The sequence below is a fragment of the Mesoplodon densirostris genome, chromosome 14 (assembly GCF_025265405.1).
Source record: "Mesoplodon densirostris isolate mMesDen1 chromosome 14, mMesDen1 primary haplotype, whole genome shotgun sequence".
NCBI lineage: Eukaryota > Metazoa > Chordata > Mammalia > Artiodactyla > Ziphiidae > Mesoplodon > Mesoplodon densirostris.
In genome coordinates, this window is record NC_082674.1 from 82,051,032 (window position 1) to 82,063,637 (window position 12,606).

Sequence of the window (12,606 nt, forward strand, 5' to 3'; positions counted from 1 at the left end):
TATATGGAGAGCATATGATGAATATATGTTACCGAACTCTGGCTTCTTTAGGACTATTCCTGTTGTTTTATTCTAAGCTTTATATGTTCTTGGATTCTTAAAATATGGAGATTCAATCAAATAATGTTACTTTGACTTTTTCCATTCTAATAACCAACTTTAAAAAGAAGCTCAGTAGAAGGGTATAGCCCTTTTTATATATGGGTACTTTTAAAGTCGATTCAATTTTTATTGTGATATGATATTTTAATGAACACTATCCTAAAAATAAAATTGACTGCATTATGGATTTGTCTACAACATTTAAGTATCTTATTGCTAAAATATTCCAAAATGAATCCAGTAAGTATTTTCCATTTCCAATAGGCCAAGAGATTGAATCCTACTATTTATATCAATTACAACTAAACCAGGTTAAGAACAGCTGCCCTAAAACCCTGCAGATCAAAGCTAGTCATCCAAGAATCTAAAACACTAGCACTTTCCATTCAGGTTGGAAAAATTAACATCCAACATAAAGAGTTCTGAATGATTAATCAAGTAAGCAGTCAACAAACACTTCTCAGTTGTTCAAGCTAATAATTATTTGAAGCTTGAAGTTTCTGCCTTTGTTATTATTGATGGTTCCTAGAGTCACAGTTTCAATGTCAAATGTGACAGTTTTATCAGCCACCTTTCCCAGGAGTAACTGCAGGTAACTGATTAATCATTTCTTTTCCATTTTCAAAAATGGCACTGTTTGTACTAATGCACACTGTCTGATGCTTCTGCAGAGACTCTTATTCATTCTATGATCTGCCCACACTCCTATAATGTCTCTCCCATCCAATTGTCTCTCAGTTTCAACTCGAAATGTTAATGTCTGTCCACAGAAGTAATTTGGGGTGCTGGAGTTGGATTCAGAATCTTTCTGGAGTGTTCTACTTCTTCTATTGCTCAGACAATGCCCTTCAAGGCCATCTTTCCACTCATAAGACACCAATGTGAGATGACCTATTTGGGGGATGCTTCAAGGACTCCATTCCTGGAAGCCATCTCCTCCACCAGAAGTGATACTTGGGTTCTAAGAGCAATGCTATGAAGTTCATTTCAGCGCTGCATATACATCCTCAAAATGAATTGAAGTACATTTATGGGACTGGAGCCTGTCATTTTGGGCACCTAACTCATCATCCACCTTACATCATTGTAATATCACGCCACCAGAGTTTTCTATTGTTTTCTTGTATCTGCACTGGTGGGTGAGATGCTGCTGTTCCACAGTTTAAAATGTGGTTTTTCACTATGTTAAGAACTGAGTCATTCAACTAGGAAGCTAGCCATCGTACATCATCCAGTAAAGGCATTTCTGGTAGTCTGTCCAACTGAATGTGTGAGGCTTTTTTGGTGAAGCTCTGCAGTTTCTCACTCTGCTCTTATACATCACCAAGAATGGCAGTCTCTCTTTCTTGGACTGTCCTCTACAGGGTTAGTTCCATGCTCTTTGACTTCTGGAACCATCTAGTGGCTTACTACTCTGTTCATTGGTGTCCACTTCTTGCAAAAGACCAACCGCTCAAACTGGAGCTTCCTAAGGGCTCCTTTTAAATCATTAAAATGCTATTCCAGGACCATCCTCTGGGAAGATGTCTCTTTGATCTCTGGGATTATGACTTAATCCTTTTCAAGTCATGGTATTTTCTGAGAATCATGAGAAGTTTGTAGACTGCATTTTCAGAAAAATGATCATCCATGCCCTGCCTCTGTGCCTCCTGAAGCCCCTGAAGTTCTGGCCCAGCTCCTGTTGGCTCCATGTTCTCATGGGCCTCCTTCTGCTCAGGCTTCAACTCCTCTTTGTAGGTGGCATGGTCGGTGGTTGTGGGTATGGGTTCCTGACTCTTCCATACCTTGCTGAGCTGTCTAGCACCTGAAGCAGCTCCTCTGAGAGATAAATGGACTCTGAATAAAGACAAAATGCTTTTGCTTTGATATGTTATATCGGAGTTGCCTTTAACATGACTTTTGCTCGTTCTGGATTGATTGGTCATTGTTGGTGATGAGAGAATAATAAAAACGATAATTTCATTTGGTGGCATATGGCACAGCTCAGCCTGTGGCAGATGGTAAGGATGTCTTGTGGGGCAAAGGGCCAGGTCAAATGGTCATTTTATAGCAAAGTAGTGAGTGAGCGAAGCTCATAGCTCCCAACTCCAAACCCTGCATTCACCTAGCAGTTATTTTATTTTCCTTACTTTATCTGTTTTCTGATTACTTCAGTTTGTTAAAAAACAAACAAACAAAAAACAAAAAAAACTTTTCTGGTTAAATTATATACAACTTCTGAGGAAGAATATTTAAGAAAGATGAGTCGGGGGAATTAACACTGAAATGATTTTTATAAGCTTTAACAATATTATGACTCAGGCATAAAGTAATAATGTAAAATGCTTTGAATGTTTTATGAGGAGAAAATGAGTTAGGCACTAAAGGATGTGGATTGCCCTTTTGTGTTGCATTCTCACAGCTCATACCTTGTCTAGAGTGATGACCTATAATTTTGGAGATTAAAAAATGGATTAACTTGGGCTTCCCTGGTGGCGCAGTGGTTGGGAGTGCGCCTGCCGATGAGGGGGGAGCTGGTTTGTGCCCCAGTACACGGGAGGGGTCCCATGTGCCACAGAGCGGCTGGGCCCGTGGGCCGTGGCCACTGGGCCTGCATGTCTGGAGCCTGGGCTCCATGGCGGGAGGGGCCGCAGCAGTGAGAGGCCCGTGTACCACAAATAAATAAATAAATAAATAAAATAAAAACCATTAACCTAATGTAGATTGAGATGGTCACTGATTTGTCTGTAAAGGGATTAACCCAGTGGATGTGTGAACTGCATATCCTCTGGTTATATCTGCATGAGATGAGGTGGATCTTTGTGTTTGCCTCCACAGGGCTACGGCCAGATGAAGGCCTTTGGTTTTCTCTAGCTCTATTTGCCTGAGTTTCCAGGTCTGCCTGCTCCTGGAAGGGAAAGCAAATGTGGAGCAGACAGCAAGCCACCTCTGCTCTAGGACTAGGCACTTTCCAAGCTGCTCATGGAGCCATGCTTGCAGACTCTGACCTCCTGGTCTCTGGTTTCTGCTCATTCGGACCTGCCTACTCCTTTCTGTCTTAGTGGACTCCGTCATCTTGGCTCATTGTTTTCCAAGACTGCAGAATCTGCTAGATCTTTTCTGGTCCAGACCCTTTCACTCCAGGACTCATTCTGAACAAAAGCTCTGCACAACGTGCCACCCTGACCTTTGTTAGTCAATGATCACAGGCTTGCGGGAGAGTTTAGCTAAGTGAACTTGTGACCTTTATTGAATATTGAAGAATGTACCAGGCACTGCTCTAAATGTTTTACTCATATCAGTTCATTTAATTCTGGTGATGACCATGTGAGGTCTTTATTATCCTCATGGAGTAACTTCCCTAAGATCACACAGATATTAGGGGACAGAGCCAAGATTCAAATCCAGATGGTTTGGCTCCCAAAGGCTGAACTCTTCACCACCACACCATAAAACCTCTGTAAATAAACACACAGGGAGTAAATTGGGAAAGCTAGAGCATCAGGGTGAATTATGCAATATTTATTGTATTTGTATCATGTGCCAGTCTTGTACGCATGCAATGACAGTTCTTGAGTTATATCAGATAATAATTTTATATTCTCTGAGTTCACAAGGTAGTGAATGACAAAATAAAGGAGAGTGTGATGAAGACTATATGAAAAATGCAGTCTGATTTGCTAAGACGGCACAGGGGAAGGAGTAAGAAGTCCCAGGACAGAGGATCAGGGAGTACTTCATGGTCAAGCCAGAGTTTGATCTGGATCCAAGCATATTATTTGGGTGTTAGAAAGGAAGAAAGAAGGGAGCAATTTTAGGAAAGGAAATAACAGAGGGAAAGTCCCAAGGGCACAATGTGTACAGGGGCAGTAGATAACTTTGGATAAGAATTAGAATGAGAGCATGAAATAGAGCTGAGAGATGAAGGCCAGAATTTAGAAGACCTTATTTGCTGGGTTTAGGAGTTTGCATACAAATGAAAAGGTGACATCCTTCAGAGGATTTGGATGTGCTGCAAATGGTTGACTGGACAGCAGAGGATGATAGAAATTGGAGCTAAGAGTAACCAAATAAGAGGTTGATACAGTCTCTTAGTTAGAAGGGTTATTAGGCAGTGGGCAAAGAGGGATGAATTTGAGAGCCATTTTATAAGCAGGAATAAAAGCCTCAGTGAGCAGATATGAGAGATGAGACAGAGTGAGTTGTCATAGACAGTGAGAGTCAGAGTGTCCAGGTTCTCACCCATAAGTCAGTAGCTTTTTCCTTCACCTGGTTTCTTAGCACACTTGACCCAACAAGCATAAAATGTGAGATCACCACCTCCACGCTCTGCCTCCTCTGATCCTCAACAGAGGAAGAATATAGTTGTCCTTGACTCTGAGATGACATTTAGTCAGATCCTTCTTGGTAAAATATGAAATTGATACTGACAAGTGCCTACACCACTTGTGGAAAGTTTGTGAGTCTCCATTTAGAAACTGTATTAATTCTTACAGCCACTGTTTATAAAAAGAGTCAGGAGGACTCGTAAAGTGGTCTAGATAGCCATAGCTAAAACAGAACATGATGTATGGCCACTGTTTATAAAAAAGAGTCAGGAGGACTCGTAAAGTGGTCTAGATAGCCATAGCTAAAACAGAACATGATGTATGGAGTGAATTGCTTGCTCAGGCCTTTATTTTGTTCTGGGATCTCAAGAGAGGGAAAAAAGACAGAGTACTAATTTGAGAAGTGCTCTGAGAGCAGTTGTGCTCTACTGAGTAGCAATGATGGTTGTGGATATAGGAGGGGGAATGACAGAAATTCACCACGTACAAGCCATCCCAACACAGGTCAGTTTTTGTAGGATGTTGGTGTTGAAATAGGTAAGGATCTGTAGAGACAAAATCCCTTGCATATCTCTGGAGAATGCTGGGAATCTGGCTGTTTTCTGTAGGAATATTTTCATGGAAATGTCAACAGCTCTAAAAAGGGTATGGAGATTCTCTTGCTTAACTAGTGGTCTTAGGAAACCAGCAGACATATTGGACCTAGTTTTGGCCAATGATTTTTTACCTCCTCCCTTTAGAGGAAAGCATAGGCTCTGATTTGATGCATGGGGATCCTGTATTGACTAAGATTTAATGCTTTGTCAGTAGTGCTTCCTATTTGGCCTGAAAGGGCCTTCAAAATTCCCCTTTATAGTATTTCCCTTCCCTTAGTCCCAGAAAAATGAGAAAATGAAAAAGACTGGGTGAGTTAAACCTGTCATTCCTTTTTTGACAACAATTTCAGAACATGTGCCCTTCTGGTATAACCATGTAATAATGGATGGTAATTCCAAAGCCATAGAGTTGTTCCCCAAACAGCCCTAGACTATTCATGTTTATTGCTGGTTCAGTCTTGGGAGATTGCACCTTTCTAAGAATTTGTCAATTTCTTCTACGGTGTCCATTTTATTGGCATATAGTTGCTTGTAGTAGTCTCTCATGATCCTTTGTGTTTCTGTGGTGCTGGTTGTAACTTCTCTTCTCCTTTTTCATTTCTAATTTTATTGATTTGGACCCTCTCTTTTTTTTATGAATCTGGCTAAAGGTTTATCAATTTTGTTTATCTTTTCAACCAGCTTTTAGTTTCATTTATCTTTTCTAAAGTAATTTTTTAGTCTCTATTTCATTTATTTCTGCTCTGATCTTTATTATTTCTTTCCTTCTACTAACTTTGGGTTTTGTTTGTTCTTCTTTCTCTAGTAGCTTTAGGTGCAAGGTTAGGCTGTTTATTTGATATTTTTCTTGTTTCCTGAGGTAAGGTTGTATCATTATAAACTTCCCTCTTAGAACGCTTTTGCTGTGTCCGATAGGTTTTGGATCATCATGTTTTCATTTAAATTTGTCTCCAGGTGTTTTTTGATTTCTTCTTTGATTTCTTCAGTGATCCATTGGTCGTTTAGTATTGTTCAGCCTCCAGATGGTTGTATTTTTTGCATTTTTTTCTTGTAGTTGATTTCTAATCTCATAGCATTTTTGTCAGAATAGATCCTTGATATGATTTCAATTTTCTTAAATTTGCTGAGGTTTGCTTTGTGGCCCAAGTAGGCCTGGACTGAATTTGAGGTTGAATAACCTAGACATCCAATCCACTGCCACATTCACAAGTGCAAATTGGAATATCCAAATGTTGCTTCTTTTCTGTAACTTTATCAGTTTCCACTTGATACGCTGAGAGTGTGTTGCTTGCCTGTCACTCCTTTTATTCAGATGAAAACAAGTCTTAAATAGTATACAAGGAATAGTCTCCATAAAAACCAATAAAACTTCATAAAAGAGGTGATGTGACTGCCTAAAACCCAAAGTCTTACTTGATATGGTTTCACCAATACTAAAAGATACCCTTTTTATTTTTTAGAGGTTGTTGGAGTATAGTTGGATTAAGTTCTTATCTCTAAATGTGTCTAGTATGATTCAGGTAATAACCAGCATTGAATTTATCCTGATTTTAATAATTGATGTCTGCTTTTGTGAGCAGATGTCAATCACCTTAGAAGTAGGGGCATAAAGAAAACTTGGCAGTGATATGGCAAGATTCTCCATTCAAGGGCTGGAATCAAGGTGTTCTGAGCTATGAAATCATCAGGATGTGTCATGAGTAAGAGGTGGTAGAAGGAAGGTTGCCATATCTGGAGTGATTAGCTCTGGGCCACTTCCCAGTGAACCCAAGAAATCCTTCCTCTTTGGCTGAGTTACTTGGAAAGCAACCTGTTCCCAATGTACATGAAGTTTACCTTTTGCTCTTTGTACACTGTATAAATGTTCAACTCAGCCAAGGAGGAATTTGGAAGAAACATTTTCTTATGTGATTGTTTGAAATATTTTCATATGAATCAATAAGATGGAAATGTAACTCTTTAGAAGATCTAAATCCACAGAAACTCAGAGAAACTATTTTGCGTGGTTGATACTGGAATTTATCCAAGACTGCCACAAGGCCAAAAGAAAAGCATCCTGGGGCCTATGATGGCTGCATAATAAATTGAACTGAGGATACTAGGAAAGCCAATACATCAAGAAAATAAACCCCTTACCAACCACCAAATCATTTTAAAATGAAATTCTCGAAAGAGGCTGAACAGGTTACTTTTGCTGTATTGGGACTGAGGTTTATTCACCAGTAATTGCACCCAAGAGAGACTTATTAAACCTCTACTTGTAAAGCAGGGCCTGGGAAGTAAACTCTCTGTTTTGGCTGGCAGAAACTCCCTTATGGCTAATATAATTGGGCAGTATCCCTTAAGCTTTTCTGTTCCCTCACTAAATATTCTTAGGATGACTCCTTCTGCTGCACTGTCCCCTACCCAGTGTTGAAACCGAGCAGGACACTATGGGACTCCTGGGCATGAATGCCTTTCCATTTCCCCATTTCTTGTTTATAGTGAAAATACTTCAGCCTCCATGATCTCCCCTGAGTCCCAAAGGGCAGATTCAAACTGTTGTTAATCAGGGAAGGGAGGGGATGCAGAGATAGGGGAGGAACAGCCAAGAAACAATAGTGCAGCCTTGGAGCAGAGTCCTGGTTCTGCCTCAAGGGATACACATAACAGTATCTTCTAAGCTCTTTATAGAACTAAAACTCCCAACAAATGGAAGATGTCAGCATTCTTCATTCCAGATTAAAGAACCAGAGAAGCTCTTCAAGAAGTCCACTTGAGGCCAGATTAAGAAACACAGAAACTCAGCAGATTGCCTGAGACCAGATTAAAGGAGTGCAGGCCCTGCACACACCCTAATCTTATGAGCAACCCCACCCGTGAACTATTGCTATAAAACTCCTCACCATATCCTAGTAGGTTGGGACACACAGTTTCCAAGGGGAAGGAGCCTGCTTTGCTCCCCTTGGCCTTGCAAAGCAATAAAGCTATTCTTGTCTACTTCACCCAAAACTCTGTCTCTGAGATTTGATTGGCATAGGTGCACAGAGGCCAAGTTTTCGGCATCAGTGTGGACTTCTCCTCTGTGGTTCTACTCTCAGGCTGACACTTTGTTCCCTCAGCTTTATTCTACTCTTCTCCAGCCCCATCCCCCCATTGATATTTACTATTCCAAGTCCATCCTCTTAAGGTGAGGTACTCCCAGTGAGCTATTTGTTTTAGCCTTTTTATGATTATTAGTTTTTGTATTAGTTTTCTATTGCTGCTTAAACAACTTACTACAAAATTTAGTAACTTGCACAGAGCTAACCCAACTGCCAAGTCTGAGGGAACAGTCTCCACAAGACTGCCCTCACTTCAGACACCAACCACAAGTTTAGAAGTTCCCAGGGTTACTTACTGCAGACCAGCTGGCTACAAATTTGGGGGTCCCCATGGTCACTCAGGTTTGATAATTCTTTAGGGTAACTCACAGAACTCACTACTAACTGAATGATTTATTATGGGGAAAAGATACAAATTAAAATTAACCGAAGAAAGAGACACATAGAGTAGAGTCTGTGAGGGGTCCAAACACAGAGCTTCTGGCCTTCCTGTCACACTGAGTCATGGATGGTGTTAACTTTTCCAGGCCACCATGTGTAAAAATACACACAAAGTATTGTCAGCCAGGGAAGCTCATCCACAAACATTTAGTGTCCAGAGTTTTTATTAAGGCTCAATAGCACATTGTCCGGGTGGCTGACTCTAAGCCTCCAACCTCTCCCTGATGTCAGGCTTACATGTTTAGTCTCTAGTTTCTTCAGTGGTTGGAACTCATGCTGTGTGATCCAAATAAATCACGTTGTTAGACAAAGATACTTTTAGCAAACAGGACATTCCAGGGACCTAGAGATTTCTACCTAATAGGTGAGGTCAAAGACTAGACTTCTCTTTGGGTGAGGCCAAATTCCTAACTATGTAAAGCTTAAACAACACAAATTTATTATTTTAGCATTTCATAGGTCAGAAGTCTGATAGGAGTCTCACTGGGCTAAAAGCACAGTCTCCTTTCTGGAGACTCTAGGAGTATTATCTGTTTCTTATTCATTCCTACTGTTAGCAGAATTCAATTCCTTGTGGTTACAGGACTGAGATCCCTGTTTTCTTACTGGCTGTCATCTGAAGGCCATTACCAGTTTGAAGACACTGCCTGCATTTGACCTCCATCTTCATAGCTAGCAATGGCATGTTGAACTTAATAACTGCTTTGTATCTCTCCTCCTCCATCTTTTGTCTCATCTCTCTGACCTGACCTGGAAAAATTCTCTGATTAAGGAAAAATTCTCCGATTAAGGATTAGAATGGTCTTACCAAGATAATCTAAAGTAATTTCTCCATCTCAAGGTCCTTAATTACATCACATCTGCACAATCCCTTTTGCCATATAAGGTAACATATCTACAGGTTAGGGCATGGAGGCCAATATTCTGTCTATTAGAGATACTGAACATATGAATTTTAAAATGTGGCTTGGTTGCCTTAATTCAACTGAAAGTATGACATGGTGTCTTCTAAGCCATTAACAGGGCAAAGAGAGGAAATATTTCCAGGTGGGAGGTTTTTCATAGCCCATCAAATCTCATACATAGAAGTTTTATATCCCAAAGTAGAAAAAGCTGGTCAGGATGGCTTTGTTTTACTTGCCCCAAGTTTTATATTTGTTTCATATTTGACAAACAATTATCAAGAAATGGTTGCTTGCTCAGCAGTATGCTAAGCACATTTTCTTGGTTTTCCTACTAAATCATTTAACTAGTTAAAAGAATTCAGATCTTCATTTCATAGACTGGGAAACTAAATTTTAGAAATATGCAGTGTATTACCCAAGGTCACACAGTGAGAAAATGGTATCTCAGGAATTTGAACACGGTTTTCTGTGAGTTTAGGATTTTTTAGACTGCAAAATGCCAAGTCTCCAATGTTATCTAATATGTATATTTAATACCTATATTATGTACATATATACACACTTTTTAATATCTACAATGTTGACAACTCTATTTTTATGTATACAATTTTACTTTTATTTTATCAAGTTCTGAGAACCTAGAAGCAGAAAATATGCATCTTGTTTATCTGTGGAGAAAATGTTAATTGCATTTGAGGTGCATACACTGATTTTATAAAATACTATTTGATAATTTCTTAATAGGCCAATAAAATTAAGCAGCAAAGTCATTTTAAAAAGAATTTAACAAGCAAAGAATTTCTTCTAATGCATTATTTTTAATCCCTAAAACATCAAATCAAGTGAAATCCCAGAGTATCTGTACAACAATTTCATTCAACTCACTTATAATGAGAAGGCATATATTTTAATTTTTATAGTTTTACCCTTGTAACACATCTTTGCAGTTGGTTAGTTTAATTCAAGGCAATTTTCAGACCAAAAGTGAGGCAATTACTAGCCCATTATGAGAGGTAGTTACTAGATTATTCATTCATATTACTGAAGATTTTGATTTCCAGCATTTTCACCTGGAAAATCTTTAGGGAGCAAGATCTCATACTCTACCTGTAAGTGACTTGACACACTGATTGTTCACTTCCCCTAACAATACCTAGCCTGGACCTTCTGTGCTATGAATCTAAGTGTCACATTTCTTTTCTGCATCTTTCTATTCAGGGAATCCAATCCTCACTCTGTGTTTCTAATTCATCCCCCCTCTGTGGGGAAGAGGCCTCACAGACCTTCACAGATCACTTAGTTTGCTAGTGGGAAAGTGATAGTGTCTCATTTCGATAAAGTACATAATGAATCTTGATCCCTTGACTCTTCTCATTCATGTAAAGTAGAAAATCAGAGTCAATGGTCTCCTCTTGTGAAAGTAATCACTTGGGTTTAGCAGAGAACTGCAGAAATCTCCAAATCAAGATGTTTTCCTGGCTGGAGGGCATCTGCTCCTCCTAATGGCATATTTGGAAAAGTAAGATCTCTCAGTAGCTCCTCCTCATGGCAATTTCTATCCTTGTATTTTTTTTGCTGGAGTCCTGCCTTGGGGAACTGCTCTAAGCTCCATGGGTTATAGGAGAACTTATTTTTAGATCCATCTTCTAATTTTTTTTTTTTTTAACTACAGAATCCTCTAGTGGTAGCTGTGAGGCCATGCTTATAGATCAGCTCTTTGAAAGTTTCTTTTTAAAGTTTCAATGACTTTTACAAGGATGTAAACATGGACATCTCAGCAGTACCTATTGAGCTCTGCTCTGGTGCACTTTTCTCCACGTTGCAAAGGAGAGCTCAGATTCATTGAGTCCCTGGTTGGGATGAATATTCATTTACTCATGTAACAAATATTAAGTACTTACTTTGTACCAGTCACAGTTCTAAGCAATGGGAAATACAAAATATAACCAAAGAGACAGAAATTCCTGCACACATCAAACTTCTTTTCAAGTAAAAAATAAAATAAATATATAAAGTATATAAGATGATAGATGATAAACCAGAGAGGACATTCTGGATTGGGTGTGGGGCTCATGTTTTCAAGCCCTAATCATCTGTGGTCTCTTCAGGCAGTGTCTGATTTCAGGTTATTGAGTACAGTGAACCCTGTTGTCTATCTAATATCCTTATGCCCTGGTTCTTTACTAACAATCCTGATTTTCTCTGGGCAACTTTATACTGATTTTCTCAGACGCCTTTGTAGCTATCGAAGGCAATGCAAATCAGTTCTGGTTGTGAGATAAATAAGCAAATGTTCCTGGATGGGTTGTCTCTCCCGGCCACCCCTGCCCAAAGTCAAAGACTTTAGAGGAGAAAGTCTCTGTCTATTTCCGTCCTGCTTTATTTCTGACCTGAATGTGGACGTAATCCCTGGAACTGCAGAAATCGCCTTGCATTCAGGAGGAAAGCATACGCCAGAGGTGGCAGAGCAGGAAAATGGAACCCAAGCAGTTCTATCAGCCCTGACTCTGAGTACCATCACATTGCACCCGAGAGGCTTCATCCACATTGCAGCCTTTGCATGTGAGACCGACTGGACCAAAATTTTAAGGGATACAATATGTATGAGACCCTCTGAAAATGTGAAAACCTGCAGCACTGTGTTTTTTTTATTAACCCTTCTTTGGTTTATTCACAGTATTAAGGTTGCAATTGCACACAGCCAAATATAATCTTAAATAATGCAGGAGGGGATTAATGATAGTTACGTTTCATCTTCAAAACTTTTCTTGCAGGATAAAGATGAAGATACTTAAGTTAAGTCCTAGGACAATTCAGATATCATACACGGCAGATGTGCAAGGTGGGCTATAGTAGGGATTGTAGTGGTGTGATTCATCTGTCAAGTTTGTTTTCTTGCTATTCCAAAACCTAGAGAACCCAACTTGTTCAAAAAGGAGGATAGAAGGAAGGATGAGTTTGGAAGTATCACACTTTAAGTCAAACATTAGGGCATAATTGAACAATCAAAACTATATCTTACATTATGTAAATGCAAAGAGTTTCTCAACCTCATATCCAAGCACTCACATCTGTCAAGGCTGTCTCCTGGTATCTGGAATCTGTGTCCATTGCCATGCCAATATTGCCATCTAAATCTGATCCAGAATCAGCCCCACAATGTCCCATTCAA

General features: G+C 39.5%; 1 pseudogene; it reads right to left on the reverse strand.

Moving 5' to 3' along the window:
* Positions 1-532: 532 nt before the first annotated feature.
* Positions 533-2,027, reverse strand: LOC132501437 (cytokine receptor-like factor 3; annotated as a pseudogene).
* Positions 2,028-12,606: the final 10,579 nt, after the last annotated feature.